Raw genomic sequence first — 16,014 nt, 5'->3', positions numbered from 1 at the left:
CATTTTTTAATGTCTTGATCTGCCTTGGGGAATATAGGGCTGGAAATAAGCGGATGTTTTATGTAGAGGAAAAGAAATTATTTTATTGTGCCTTGGCAGGCTGAGACAAGCACTAAAAAGAGGAAAGTTGTTTTCTGTTTTTATACACATATGATTTTACTTGAGGAAATTGCCTGCTGAATCATGCTTCTAAGACTTAACTTATTCTGTGTTTGTCCACTAGAGACTGAACTAAGATCACTGTTTCACAGTGATCATGAGGAAATATGAGTCTCTGGAGTGTGAATGTCTGAGGGTTAGTCCTCTCACACTTTGGAGGGAAGTGATTAAACAGGTAGGAAGCCCAGTGAAAGGGGTTTATATTATGACTGTTTTCTTCTGGAATGGTAGTAAAACTGGCTGAGGGCAGAACTATTCCCCCCCTCCTTTCCCTCCCAGCCCCCAGTGCCTTGCTCCCAGGGGTTAGCATAAAACTGGGATTATGCATGTATCCCCATGTGTCAGTTCTTGGAATGAAAGGACCTGTTTCTCTGTGTGAAGGACCATGTCTCACTCTGAACAAATGAGGCTGATGCAGCTCCTTTATAGCATCTCTGAATACTGAATTTGCTTTGTTGCTGTTGCCACTACAAAGCATCTCAGCCACAACTCATTTCCTTTCAAAACCTGCATAATTCTCAAGTGTAATGAATATATTATGTAGGTATCTCACATCTCATTTTTATACTCTGCATTTATTTTTCCCCTAAACTTTCTACGCTAGGCAGCATTTTACAATGCACCTGCTGTGAATAAATTAAAGTATAATTAACTGTTGCAGGTCTTTCACTGGAAGAAAATACTTATAATCAGAAATAATGTTTAAGAATTTTAGAAATAGTCTTACATACATAAAGGAATTATGTTTATTACTTCAGGTAATATATATAACTTTCAATAAAAAATTACATAGCCAGTGTTTGGCAAAGTGAATTATTTTCTGAGCACAAATGCTCCCCTGTGATATTTGAAAAATACTTACTGTGAAATTTTGAAAGAATTATGGCTTGCTTAAATTTTAATTTAAAATTGTTATTTAATATCCAAACTATCAGATTTTTAGAAGCAAAACAAGAATACTTTTCTGTAAAAAAGTAATTTTTGTTTTTCTTAATGCAAAATTGCTTCTTTGATGATTTACAAGCTTGATTGTGGATAAAAATGCCCTTGCTTGGGGAGCCAATTATAGGCAATTAAGGCCCAGCCTTGTCCACTATAATTTGCATATCTATAATCAGTGTAACTGGGGTTGGTTGACAAACCAGGGACATGGCAAAATGCTCTGCACAGAAACTTTGCGGAAGAAGATGACTTGGTAAACATTTTTAGAGATTTTCCTAGAACTGTTTATTTTAATACCGGATAGCTTTCCCCATTGTTTAAGCTTGGATTTCATTTCTGCAATATGTTTATACTGATAGTTCAAAACAAACAGTTCATCACATTTTCTTTCTTGCAGTTACTGACTGGCTCACGTGACACTCTTTGGTATTTAGTTGCAGTGTCTAAGTATTGCCAAAGAGGAGTTACATGAAATGTTATCATCATTTCTTGCTTAGGAAGTTGCTGTTGGCTTGCTGAGCTTACAGTATTGATGGACCCAGCATACATTCAGGATAGCTCCATAGATGAGTGTTCTATATAGTTTTCCTGACATCTAAATGGTGGTAATAATTGTTATAACAGTAATGAGTGAGTTTTACATGATCCACTGCTTCTTTTCTTCTCTCTCATTATATAAGCAGTGTACCATAAAAGCAATAAAAGTATATTATTAGAAGCTAACACATACAAGTATTACAAGAAGGTAGATAGATAAAAAAAAAAAAAAAAAAAAGACAACTTCGACTTGCTTCCTCTCCCTTCAAAGTGCCCGTGCTGTTATTTACCAGCTACAACCGAGGAAGTATGAAATTACTGTCTTGATTCAATCATTAAAGAAAGAAATTATGAACAGTTTTTCTGGGATATTTATGACCATTTGATAGTCAAAAGTTCATTCTTAGAATAAATATACTAAATTATTTTTGTGGTTTTTGTTGACTTCCTTATTTTGCAACAGTAACAACACAAGTGCCCACCTAAGTTTTAAACAGGTAAGGGATCTAGGTTTCAAGGAGGCCATCCATTATGTAGAAAAAAATGGAAAGACCAGTATCTGTCGCTGTGTGCTGTGGCTCCACTGAAAGTCTGCCCCTTTGTGCTGTCTTTACCATCAGGGCTTATCTACTGTTTTCTGCAATAAAATATAATAGCTGATTTTTGCCTTAGATTTTATATGGTTTGCTGAAGATGGGAAAATCCCTTACCTGTCACTCTTGCTGTGAAGCAGAGTGGAATTATGACACAGTAAGCTGAGTGGAAATGTGACAGAGCCTATCTTGAGCAGTACAGATGTAAAGAGCTGTAATCATGTCCTATCAGGCAAATTTATGTTCATATAAATACGAAGATGGTCACTGTGTGTGTGTGAAAATTTTTTCATATTAAGAAACCAATTTTCAGGAGTTGAACTATCACAAGAAATGTTAAAAGTTCCATTTTATTTATAATTATGTTTCATTTCATATTATGTTGCAATGTTACATGTGATCTGAAAGTTCACATGATATTTGGATGTTAAATGCAACCAGGAGATGCATGATGAACTCCTGAAAACTCTCACAAACAAAAGGTGGTCCCTGTATTCTGGATTTAGAATCTGCTATTCTGCATGTATGAGCATTACCAACAGAGCTGTGTAAAGAATAGCTTCCCAGTAAATCTTTGCTTTCTCAAGGTAGACCAGAGCTAAAAAAAAAACCAGTGAGAAAGTTGCATCCAAAACTGGGCACTATTTGGCATCCAGCTCAAACCTGTATTTAATTTTTAGACACAGAGACTGCTCATTAATCTGGGTGCTCCCTTCTGCTTTGAAGTCAATGAATTCTCGTATCCAAAGGAGAGCCTCATCCTAGTGATATTTGAAGTGCAGTTCCCACAAATGTTGTGAAATAAAGGGTGGAATACAAATTAGTGGGATTTCTTAGTGTACTACTCAATAAGCAAGTATATATGTATAAAATCCAAATTTAAGGAGTAAAAATAGCTTAATGGAAATAAACTGGCTCCAAGAAAATTAACGTTTGTGTATAAATCCAAAATTGCTTATATTCCCCCAAAAATCTATTGGCCAAAAACATGCCTGCTTTTCAAAGCTTTGTTAGTCAAATTGCTCAAGTCCTTGGAATATTCTGATGCACCCACAAGAAAGAGGCAATACTTCAAATGTGGAAATGCCTGAAAATTTTACATTATTGGAGAATAATTTATTTGGCAATTAAGTTTTTTTTTTTTTTAGAAGCAGAAGAATCAGGGAATTAGACTGAAGGACAGTTTCACATGTTGCCACATTTGGTAGCAAATTACTTAAAAAAATATTTCCCATGCTTGGAGGGAAGGCTTTATCATAATGTTCAGTAGGAACTGAATGTGTTTATTTACAGTGATGACAACCGTAATTAGGAAATTTCTGGTAACAATAAAATATTACATCTATTAGTCATCAGAATTGTCCAACTGAGATGCCCAGTGGGAGATCTCATTTGGAGCACTGAGAGCTTTTCTAAATGAAACTGATATACAGTAAATATATACAGGGTGCTGAGAACTCATTGTTCCCATTCCACCAAGCAACCTACTCCACAGTGCTGTGTGTCCTGGGGGAAAAAAATGCCACCACTGGGGGAAAAGTAATGAGATTGGGTATGTCAGGCCTGCATCATCCCAAATTTAGAAGTATGGAATCACAGGATCATTAAGGTTGAAAAAGTCTTCCAAGATCAAGTTCAACCTTTGAACCAAACATCACCATGTTAACTAAATCATTGCACTAAGTGTTACATCCAGTCATTTCTTGAACACCTTCCTGGACAGTGACTCCACCAACTCCCTGGGCAGCCTGTTCTCATGCTTAACCACCCTTTTAATGAAGAATTTTTTCCCTGACATCCAACCTGAACCTTCCCTGGCACAGCTTGAGGCCATTTCCTCTTGTCCTGTCACTTGCTGCTCGGGAGAAGAGGCCAACCTCCACCTCACTACAACCTCCTTTCACATAGTTGTAGAGAATGATAAGGTCCCCTTTAGCCTCCTTTTTTCCACACTAAACAACCTCAGTTCCTTCAGCTGCTCCTCATACAACTTGCCTTTAAACTCTTTTTTATAAACCAGCTTTGTTGCCCTTCTCTGGACCTGCTCCAACCACTCACTGTCCTTCTTGAATTGAATGGCCTGAAACTGGACACAGCATTCAAGGTGTGGCTTCACTAGTGCCCCGTACAGTGCCCCTGATTCTGTTTGCCACCCTATTTCTGATCCAGGCCAGGATGCTATTGGCCTTCTTGGCCTCCTGGGCATGCACTGTCTCACATTCAGCAGCTGTCAACCAGCACCCCCAGGTCCTTTGGCAGTGGGCAGCTTTCCAGCCACTGTTCCCACTGCAGGGGTTTGTTTTGACCCAAGGGCAGGACCCAGCACTTGGCCTTGTTTAATCTCATACAGCTGGCCTTGGTCCATAGATCCAGCCTGTCCAGATCCCTCTGCAGAAACTTCCCACACTCCAGCAGATCAACACTCTCACCCAAGTTAGTGCAATCTGTGAACTTAGTGAGGATACACTCGATCCTCTCATCCAGTTCATTTAAAAAGTCATTAAATAGGGTTGACCCCAATACTGGACCTTGGGGACCGCAAGAGTGACTGGCCACCAGCTGGAAGTAGCACCATTCACTATCACACCCTGAGCCCAGTCTTAGATCCAGTTTTTAACCCAGCAAAGACTGCACCTGTCTAAGTCACTGGCTGCCAGCTTCTCCAGGAGAATGCCAGTTACCCAAATAGTTTTTTATTTGCTGTGGGGAATCTCATAGTGCTGTGTCAATAGACAGTAGCAAGGCCAGAGGAAGACTCAGCTGTCTAAACTGTTCAGTGGAAGTCCCTGTTTCTCTTCACTGACCCCAGGAAAATCCTGAGCAGCTCACTTCCTGATTTAAATGCCTCAGTTAAGTGTGATGGATTTAAGCTTTACTTCTGTCCATGCCTGTAGTATGGACTTCACTTGTGATTGCTAGGAAATTGTAAACTTTAAGTCTTCCAGTTTCCCTTTTCTAATACAGACATAGCACTACTACTCAATTTTACTAGGCTGTTGGGAGGCTTAATATGTTATTTTTTTTGTGTTGCTTTTGGAGTCTTTCTTGTGGAAAGTATTTTGTGCCTTAACAATGTATTTATTATAATAATGTTTTCAATATTTACAGAAAATGGTTAAATTAAAAATCTTTTGGAAGGAAAGTAACTATAAAGTAACTATAAGAAAAGTAACAAAGGAAAGTAACTAAAGTAGTTCATAAAAAATAAGCATATAAATACAATGAATATACATCTATAAAGTCAAGAATATCGAAGGCTGCAGTTGGCCAAATGGGTTATTTGTGTCCTGCTCACAGTCAGAATAGTCCTCATTCTTGCAGGGTTTTTAAAACCCATCAAGCAGCTGTTGCTCCAATCTGTGTCCATCTGCAAGAGACTGAGTCTTGTACGGATTCTCATGACCAGTGAGGAATACCTTGTTATTCAGTGCTAATGTTTATTTTTATAAATTAACAAAATTAAATGTTAATTAATTTGCAATTAATGTTTTTAATTTGACAAAATTAACAAAAATTTTGGATTAACTTGTTGTTATCAAAACTGGGGTCATTTGCATGACCTATTGCAAGCAAAATCTGAAAGGTGAAGATACTTAACTGTCTACTTGTATTCATCTCAATTTACGGTTTAGCTTAGTTCAGTCTTATTGTCTTTTTTTACCACAAGGAAGAGCTAATAAATGAGGACCTTCTAGAATCAGTATCATGGTTTAAGTTTGCTGTGAACACATCTTTAACACCAGTAGCTCAAGTGTCTTGAATAAACAGCCCTGGTGTAAAAGGCTTCCCAGTAGCAAAAGAATTTCCTCTCTTGTTAAGAGGTTGAAGTTTGATCAGGAAAAGGAAATTGAAATAGCTTCATATTTCATAGAAAAACTTTTTTTTATGAAACAAGCTGTACTTAAGACAAGGTTATTTTTCTGCAACCACATGTGCATATTTTAGACAGTGTTATGAAACACCAGGGTAGTGAATATTTACTTGGAAGGGTAACTTAGAAATGCCATAAATTGTTGCACATTTGCACTGCGTTCTCATTAATATTTTTGCACAAAGATCAAGAGTCACTTTTCATTGCTTTAGTTAGGAATCGGGTTAATCTAAGACAGTGTAAGTCACTTCTCAACTAGGGTAAGAATTCTAATCTGGGACTTGCACCAGTTTAATTATCCCTGTTTAAAACTGGCGCAAATCAAACTAGCATAACTTTCTTGTCTAAATAAGGCCTAACAGTGAGTTACATTCAGCACTGCACACATATATGATGCAGATGGTCAAAGCAAGACAGGTACAGGGTCAGCTAGAAGGATGTTCAGGTTACACTACGTAAATTATTTGCTTTCATATTTAAATAGAATAAACCCACAAAAAAAGATAATGTTTAAGATAATGCTGTAATTACTCAGAGGAAGTAATATAGAAAATATGTATTCAAGTCCATGGAGCTAACTGATTGAAGGACATTTCTTATACTTCCTTTACTAGCTTCTAGGAGGAGAAATTAAAAAAGAAAAGAAAAGGAAACAATAAGAAAAGGGGCAAGAGTAAGAGAACTATGATAGTTTCATGGTGGAATAGGTGTGTCTTTAGGAGAGGTACTTTAAAGGTTTGATATATGATAGTATGTGATGAATCATATGATCTGTGTTACTAATCCTTCCTTAAAGAAGAGAGAAATAGACTGAAAGTCCATGTAAAATGTTGCAGTTGGAAAATCTGTGTAGAAGATCTATGAGTAAAAATTGGATGATAAAAAACTCTCTAGGAAGTCTGTAGAATTTCTTTCCCTTCAACAACTCAGTCTGGTGTATGAGCGTCTGCACACATATATGCATTTTGATCTTTGGAGTGTTTGGTGTTAAGATACTTAGAAATCTGGTTTTAAGTGTTGTTTCTTAAATCCATTCTCTTGTTTTATCCTAGTGTACCTGCTGCCAATCTGTTGTTCTCAAACTGACCTGTTGGCTTAAAAAAAAAAAATTGGTAGCAAGATGAAATCTTGCTTGTTGTACATGCATTTATTCTGTGTGAACAATTCCCCAGCTGTATTGCTGAGAAAACATTTTACAAAAGCACATTTCTTTTGTCCCTTCCAGAATGTATATGAAGCAGGAATTTTCATATATTCTGGAAAAAGTATTGGATTTTTGTTCTCCCCATCCCAGGCATGTTTCTGTCCTTAAATGTGCCTGTGTTGCAAGACAAACCTGTTTCTGCTCTGTACATTCATGACATCTGCTGCTTTAATTGAAAATCAGAGGTGTATAGCTATAATTCTTCATCTCTTCTTCTGGGGATTATTATTTTTAAATTCTTGCCATTTGTCATGTTGTCTCTAGTTCTCTTGTTGCAAATAGAGGTACAAGGCATTCCTTCTGACATAGGAATGTATGGAAACAACAAAAATTCACTTGATCCAGTTAGCCGAATCTTCTGATTCTGTTCTGCCTGAGAATTTGAGTACTGGTATTCTTTCTCCTCCTCTTGTACCAAGGAAGCTTGAGAGATTACAGTAGAGATAGGATAAACTCTGGGCATTCTTCCCAGGATGAAATCGAAGCAAGACTAGAGAAATGCGGGAGAAAATTTGGAGTATGAGCAGACAACCTTAGAAGGTAATTTGTCTAGTTTTGACAGCATGGCTTCTTTCACACTAGAACACAGATTATCAGATTGGTGCTAATCAGTTTTGAATCTAAAAATTATTTCTGCTGCAGGCTGATGTGCCATTTATAGACTTGATCCTTCCTTCTTTCACATCTGAACTTCCCTTAAATGCCTTCTGTATGCAGAAAGGGCCTATTTAAGTTACAAAATTTAAGTCTTAGGGATAACACTGTTAGCAGGTCAGAGCAGGACAGACTTTTAGTTTCCTGATCTGTGATCCACCAACCTAAAACTGCAGAAGGAATTTACAAGATTTCAAAGAGAAAAGCACTGAGTTTGAGACCGGTGAGTGCTCCTGCCCACTACTTTAAATGTGCAGCAAACTTTGAGTCATTACCAAAGGCCATTCATTCTTTAAAGTGACTTTCTTTCAATGTCCTGATTGTAGGTGAAAAAAAAAAAATCTGATTCTTGGTATGTAAATTTAATATTTTGAGATGTATTTTAATTTTTCACCTTTAATTGATTTAAAATCCCGAGAATATGTTTTAAATACCTGCAAAAATCAAAGGAGAAGTCCTAGTACAATCTCTAGAGATGCATTTATATTTATCTTCAGGATTGTTGTGGACTTGCTTGCCCTCTGGATCATATTTATGAATGCTTTAAAGTTGTCAGCCTATGTTTATAAAAGTGTATTTTTCTTTTGGAATCTATTGCCTGCAAATATGGTCTTGCACAGTGCAGAATTGGGAAAAAATAACTTAGTTGTTGTTGAATGAATTTTTTTTTTGTTTTCTTTTTCTATCTATTGAATGAATGCTTGAGTTTGTATTAAAACACCCATGGTTCTGTTTAACAGTGCTGATTTTCACTTTCATATTCAGCTTTGACCAGCTTTAGTAAAATTTATTTTCTGGAAATTTTAGTTCTCATGTAGACGTATTTTGAAGTAAAGAAAACGGTATTAAATAAATCTTTTCTTTAAAACTCTGCCATCAGTTCAGTGTGTGGGTAACAGTGAGGGTGAATCATAGGGTCACTTACATTTCTTTCTCTTCTCACTTATGAGTCGCGCATTTGTGTCTCAAAAAGGCAAGGATCTTCAAATAATTATATCACTATCAGACTACAACTCCTAAAAATATATATATATATTTAAATTTAAAATCCTGTGTAGAAATTACTCGATATTTCTGAAATCTCAGAGAAATGCTTCATACAAAATCTGTTTCCCTTAATTCTCTTGCAACACCAAAGAACTCAAAGAAGACTCCTGCAGCCTTTCAAAAATTGGGCATTCATATGCAGATAAAAGTAACAGAAATGAGGATTTAGAATCACTGGCTCTATCATTTAAGTATATTTATTTGTGTATTATAGTTACCCTTCCCAGTCTTAATTCATCAGGAAATTCCAGTAGCCTTGTTGGCCACATCAGCAGATCAACACAGTAATGGGAAGCCCCCAAACCACAATGCCTTTGGTGCTGTGCCTGGAATTTTGAGGATCTGCTTAGAAGGAAAATTGCTCAAAGCAATGACCTAATCTCTTCCTGAATGAACTATTCCCCTTTGTTCCTTGGCTAAAACTTCATACTTCACTCTGTGTGTGATTTACCACAGTAGAGATAAATGGTCAAGGGCCACCTATCTTTCCTGCGTCACTTCTGTCAATGGGAAAGGCCATCAATGCTCTGCTGGAAGGTTTTTCTGTGTTACTATTTTTGTGTGGAGGAGATATGGACTGCACAATTCTTTATCACTTTAGCCTGTGAAATACAGAGGCGATGATTAAGGTTGTTTCTCTTCACATTTTTCTTGAATGATCCAGTTTGATCTCTTGGCTTTTCTAAGAATTCTCGCTGATGCAATAAATGTTCTTTTGTATATTCCTCTAACATCATTGACCTCTTAATGGCATGATATCCCACAGCATAACCATCAAAGCTTCTGCCTTCATGTCAGTTGTTAAAAGAACTATTTGTACCTGTTACAATACCAAAGTTTTATGCAGGGAAGCATAAGCAAGACAACTGTATTTGCAGAGGCACACAAGAGAAGAGGAGTTTGCCATGTACCACAAGATTACTGTTAAAGGTAAATGATGATTACAGCAAAATTAATTCAATAATGATTTGGAAAAAAAAAAAGTCTTGATCTTCTTGATGACCCAATTTCTAACTGTGGACCCTTAGTCTAGGGAGGGTCAGCTCAGGGAAAGTGTAAGGGACCCAGAGAGAGAAATTGAAAAGGCTAAATATAAGGTGGGAGATGAGGGTGGTGCTTTAGAGCAAGAAGTCTGTTGATTTGAGGTTGATAGATGATTTGATTAAAAATTACTAGGAAGGGTAAATGATAAAATCCACAAATTTGTGACTGTCAAGGTACCAACATATCACACAAGGTACCAAGTACACACAATCAGCTACCTTGTTCTGACGTGACAGAAAAGACTGAGAAATTACTTTGGTATACAGCACTGTGTTCAGTAAAATGTCCCAAAAAAATGCAGATGTAAACTGTCTACAGGTATGTGGCTCTAGAAATGTCATAATACTGTGTATTTCAGCAGTAGGACAGCTTACTGAAGAAAAACTCATCATATTCAAAATAAAATCTTCCTTTTTTTAAATGATAAAATTATTTTTCTAAACTTAAGCATATAGGAGTGAGTAAGAGAAGATGCTCAGCAGCATGTTTTACTGAGGAAACCAGAAATTCTCCAAATTTTGCTGGTTATCAAGGTATATCTAAAATGCATCCCATTCTGAAATGCTGAATGAAGCTCAAATGCCATGTGGGGCATTACAGGTTGTAACTAATGTGTCACTTTTTCACCAGGAATGCCTTTGCAGCTATCAATGATAACCTCAGAAGTAGTCTTTGTGTTTGCTGCTTATACCATTAAGTGAAGAAACAATGTAGCATCAAGCGAGCACCTTGGACAGTTTATGTCCAAGGTGATGTGCTAGAGGTCAGGAATACTGGAAAGGCATTTGCCCAAATTTGCCAGCTTTAAATTTTGCAAGATCTAAGAACTGGACCTCAAATGAGCCAAGGGTCCTCAAATGTGGATTATGAATGAGGCATATGAATATTTATGAAGCAAGCTTTAACCCAGTAAAATAAATTGTTTTAACTTCATAATTGGAGTGTTATCACATTGACACAAAAGTTAAAAAAAAAGGAGAATTCCTTGCAAGGCTTATCTAAGGAAACATTTGTCATTAAATACCCTTTTTTATTTTTTTTTCCATTGCATGATAACCATTATGGCACATGCTGTACCAGCCACTATACAGAACAGGAATAAATTTAGTATTTAATTGTTTATTCAATGTATTCATATATTGACTTTTAAGGTGAAATGAATGTACCAACAGTAAAAATAGTTATAAAATTAAACACAGACTGAAATAAAAGAACTGTCAAGAATTAAGTTTCTAAAGCTAGGATTAGTGATTGTATTTCTTTAGTGCTAAACCCGTAAGTTATGTTCTACCTTAATAGCTCCCACAAAAAAACCTGCCTTATGAACCCTAGAAATAGGAGGGAAAAAATGAAAAGTAAAAAAGTTTCCTTGACCCAGGATTTAGTACTCCCACACATCTTGGAAACATCTAGTAATTTGGCCACTCACTCCTGGGGTATTTCCTGGAAGCAGAATTGAGCAAGACTGAAAATGTTTTTGTTGCACCGTTATGGGCATGAAGAGAAGACATTAATTCTTGATCCATAAAAGATGTACCAAGTATGACATCTCTTTTCATGTGAATTTTTAAAGACTACTTCAACAGTTTTATGCATTATTTTCCTACCAAAATCATACAAAGCTCCTGAAATCATGATCAAAACTCTGGTTGTTCATCACTAAAATTAGTCCTGTTTGGTTTTGTCTTTATTATTTCTCTGGGCTATGACTCATCTGGATGGGACACTGAAAATGTTTTTTAGGGAATATTTCCCATTTTCATTATTCTTAAGTTTCAAGATGACAGCTCAATATTAGTTTTATTAGTATGGTTTTGACTGCTGTCATGCTTTCACTTCCATAGCAAAATCATTCAGAAATGCTGTAAGAAAGCTGAAGCAAGACTATTTTTAGAATACTACTCATAATGCAAGACAAGCTTTATATTTAAGACATCCTAAATCAGAGTTACTCAGTGTTATTTCTATCATAATGGATATTAAGTTTGGTTTTTCTTCTCTTAAGCTTAGCCTGGCATTGCTGATATTTTCCAGGTGTTGTTATCATGAGATCTTACCAAAAAGTCAGTTAGAAAAACTACCAATTTTCTGTGGGAACATAAACTCAAAGGAGGTTTTCAACACAATCCACAAACCCAAAGTATTATCATTAAAAAGACTCAAGAGGATTAGAAACTGAAAAAAGGGTCTTGACTCTCACTTGGAATATGATGTTAATGTATTCATGTGGAGCTTGGCCTGATGCTGCTCACAGTGAATCAGCAGGAAAAAGCTCAATTTCCCTTCTGAAAAGGGTTTTGCCAACCTCAGGCTCACCCAGCTTTGGCTGACTACTTCCTTTCTCCTTCTCTTGTCACTTTCAGAAGTGGCAGAAGTTCCAGCTCTACCTTTTGGTACCAGCTGTCTGGGTTCACCTACATGAAAAGGTTTCTGCCCTAACATAAGGGGATTGCTCTCTAGTAAGAGACAGACAGACCCCAGCACTATCCAGGCAAATCTGTTTGGCAGAACAGGAAATTCCCAGATGGTCAGGAGGAATTTTAAAGGGTTGGAGTGGTATGTTGCAAAACAGTAGCCTGGCACCCACGGAGACTGAAGTCTGTTATTTATAGAAAAGCAGAGGCAAAAAAATGGATGATGTACTTCCTCACAATATGCTCTACAATCATTGCATTGTGTCAACATGAATTTGTGGGGTACCCCATTAAGATATGAAATGATAGCATGGTCTCTATCCCCAACCAGTTCATTCCTCCACATGCCTAGAAAGATACCAACAAAATTTGTGAGCAGTGGAAGTTTTATAATAATGAAAAAACCAACCAAACAAATACCTTTAGAAAGCCCTGGAACAACAACATAAGTCAGAAATAATATAGTCACTGGCATCAGTGGAACAGTCCACTGAATATCAATCTACAGTAGCTAAAAGAAGGGAATTCAAGTCCAGCCTATGAGAAGAAGGCAAGCTGAGATATTTTTGTTCACTTTAGGACAGGATTCATTGTCCAACTTTTAGTATGCATACAGCCTACTCCAAGTACTCTCCAGGCCCGAAAGGGGGTAATGAGGTACATCTCATAAGAATAATTTTTTAGAGATATTTTCAGTATTTCCTTTTTATTTCATGTCAAAAAGAACATAAAAGCAACTTCGCATACATTTTTTCACTCTTTTTCTTGTCAGTCCTTTAAAACACCAAAGAGGAACTTAGATAATTGTTGAAACAGAAGCACTCAAAATAAGCAGGCAGATTTTCTTAATTTAAACCTAGTCTTGAATTCTATCTGGCATCTAATGGACATTTGAATCATTTTTTGTGGTTTTTTTTTTGCTGAAGTCAATCAGGAAATGGTTTAGGGTGGATTTTTTTTTTTTTTCAATATACCTTAAAATAGAAAATTCTCCAGACTCTTAAAATAGAGACTCTCCAGTCTGAGGCCTTGAGACCTCAGGTAACAACAGCCTCATGGCACAGAGCAACTGTAAACCAAAATGCTGTGGTTTCCAGCCAAGAATTCCAGGCTAGAATTCTTAGTTAAATAATGTAATTCTTCTATTTTTAATCTATTTGTTTATATACTAATCTTCATTTTCTTTTAAAAATTTGAATTTTTTCAAGAACTGAAAGAAGCATCACTGGAAAACATTTTCCTGCTGATAAAATCAGCAAATTGATATTTTTTTCCTTTCATATGAGCTAAATTAGCCAGCTAAAAGTTATTTTTCTTAATTAAACTAAAACCAAGGGCATTGGAAGAAAAGTTACAAATAGTTCTCTTTGAACTCAGATGCCTCTAGTTCAGTGGGGACAGTTTGCATGATCTTTTCTACATCAACAACATTCCACATGCATATTCTTTCTATCTTCAAGAAAGAAAAAAAAAAAAAAAGGAACAGGCCAAAGCAACTGTTTTCATATAAACAGGAGGACACCAAAACAGTGCATCCCTTTTCTTGCTAGAAAATACATCTATGTACTGTGGCTGTACACAAATATTACATTTAGGCTTCTCCTTCATATACCAAGATAATACCAGAATCTGATTCTACTCTCACCCAAGTTAGCCCTAAGGCAATCACTTTGTAGAAGTATGCTGGTTATATAAATTGAACACAGGATAAAATTCCACTGTTTTGTTTAGTGATATACTGGAAATTCATATCTGGATATTAGAATCATAGAATTGTTGATGTTGGAAAGAACCTTAAAGACCATCTATTTCCAGCCCCACAGCCACAGTCAGGTACATCTTCTACTAGACCAGTTTGCACAAAGTCCCACCCAACCTGGCCTTCCAGGGATGGGGCAGCCACAATTTCTCTGGGCAGAGATGCCCTGAAAATCAGGGGCGCTTTTGTTCCTGAACTTGCTGGAGCCTGTATGTCTTGTTTGGTAAGGTTTTATGTCATCCCTCTGGCTTCTTATGACAAAGATGTCTTTTAATTCCATATACCAGTCACCAAGCCCACATACTCTTTAGTTTTGTGCTTCTACACTGTAGCACACCGAGATAAAAATTCTTAATGTGAAGTTCAACAGACAAAATTTACAAAAAATTATAAGGGCTACTTGAGTGTCCCTCCCCATAAATGACCTCTCTGCTTGAATTTTTAACCTGCTAATATTTTTCAGCTCATAATATCTTTGATAACAACTCAAGGAAATTAAAGTTTGTCATCCTTTTGTGTAGTGCTTTTTGAAAATTTGTTTATCAAAGTTGTAGTTTCCAAACAAAATTTGTCTGTCATTGCCATTGCTTGGGATATCTTTGTCCATGGAATAAAATAGTTTTCCCAGTTCTTAAATCCAGAAATTATTCTATAGTTTTACTACATGGACGCAAGTAATGCAATTTTTCAGTATTTCTTTTAATTACAGAATGTACATAAAAATCACTTGTCCTTCACAATTTCTGACAGCTAAATAATATGCATTAAATGCAACATAGTGGAGCAAGAACACCTCCTTTTTTAACACAAATGAAGTTTCATTGCAATAAACATTCACAGGATTTTAAGCTTTAAGCAAAGTTTACAAAATTAATTACAAACTTGAGAAGAAAATACTGTAGTGATTATATTTCAGATTACTGGAAATGGTTTACTTACATTTTCTGATATAAATAAAGATTCTAGCTATAGAAATACCAGCTGTAGTGATGTCAAAGGCAGAACTCAAGCAATTTAAGTGCCATCAAGACTGCATATCTAACTCCGCTGGTTAAATTTCTGTCCCTATGAAAGAAGCAGTGTTACTGCTGTAAGTTCCATGCATATACCTGTTATAGCTCTCTCAATATTGACAGAGGTTCTGTGGTTGCTTTACAGTCTTGCATTCCTTTTTTAAAGAATGGCAACAATTGATCAGACTTCTACAACTTTTTGTGTTCAGGATCCCAACACATTTTAGACATGTCAGTGAATACAGCTTCATAACACCCAGAAAGCTTAGAGATGGCAGTCATTTTCTTATTATTACCCATTGGAAAACCCAAGGCACACAACTTACAAGCTGATATACCTTTAGGCATTTCAGAAACCTAAGTACAGCCAACAATGAATCAAGACCTGAGGTAGTTCCAGTTTTTATATCATAGCTATCAAAATACTCCATACTAATAATACAGATGGGTGAATATCCAACTTCTCTCAGGTTACTCCTCCCACTGCTGTCCAAAAAAATTTGGGTTTTGTGGGCTAATTTCACAGCTGGTGTAAATCTATGCTGCTCAGCTGAGGTTATTGGAATGGTTTTGATCTAAATCAGGTAGTCTTCTGGATTCTCATATTTACACTAAACCTCATTTTTAATGCATCTTGATGTCTCCTTGATGAATTTGACTATTTTATTGGAATGAAAATTAAACTGGTCAGACCTCCTGCACGCATCCATGCTATCTCCTTTTTTCACTCAACCTCTAAAGTGGCTGTTTTTTGTATTTCTGAAGAGACCAGCCCTG

General features: G+C 36.4%; 1 protein-coding gene across 2 annotated transcripts in view; it reads left to right on the top strand.

Moving 5' to 3' along the window:
• The window catches only part of ANGPT1 (angiopoietin 1), a 154,067-nt gene that overhangs the window by 2,057 nt on the left and 135,996 nt on the right, over nucleotides 1–16,014 (top strand). Inside the window, exon 1 of one of the 2 annotated variants that reach the window (XM_072924934.1) lies at nucleotides 7,738–7,846. The exons of the other annotated variant lie outside the window; for it this stretch is intronic. The gene's annotated coding sequence lies outside the window, so the exon portion shown is untranslated. Of the gene's footprint in view, nucleotides 1–7,737; nucleotides 7,847–16,014 lie in introns of those variants that run through there. 2 annotated transcript variants of the gene reach the window in all.

The sequence above is a fragment of the Taeniopygia guttata genome, chromosome 2, assembly GCF_048771995.1.
Source record: "Taeniopygia guttata chromosome 2, bTaeGut7.mat, whole genome shotgun sequence".
NCBI classification, from domain to species: Eukaryota; Metazoa; Chordata; class Aves; order Passeriformes; family Estrildidae; genus Taeniopygia; species Taeniopygia guttata.
Note: the sequence above shows the minus strand (reverse complement) of the source record. Positions and strands in the feature narration are given on the sequence as shown.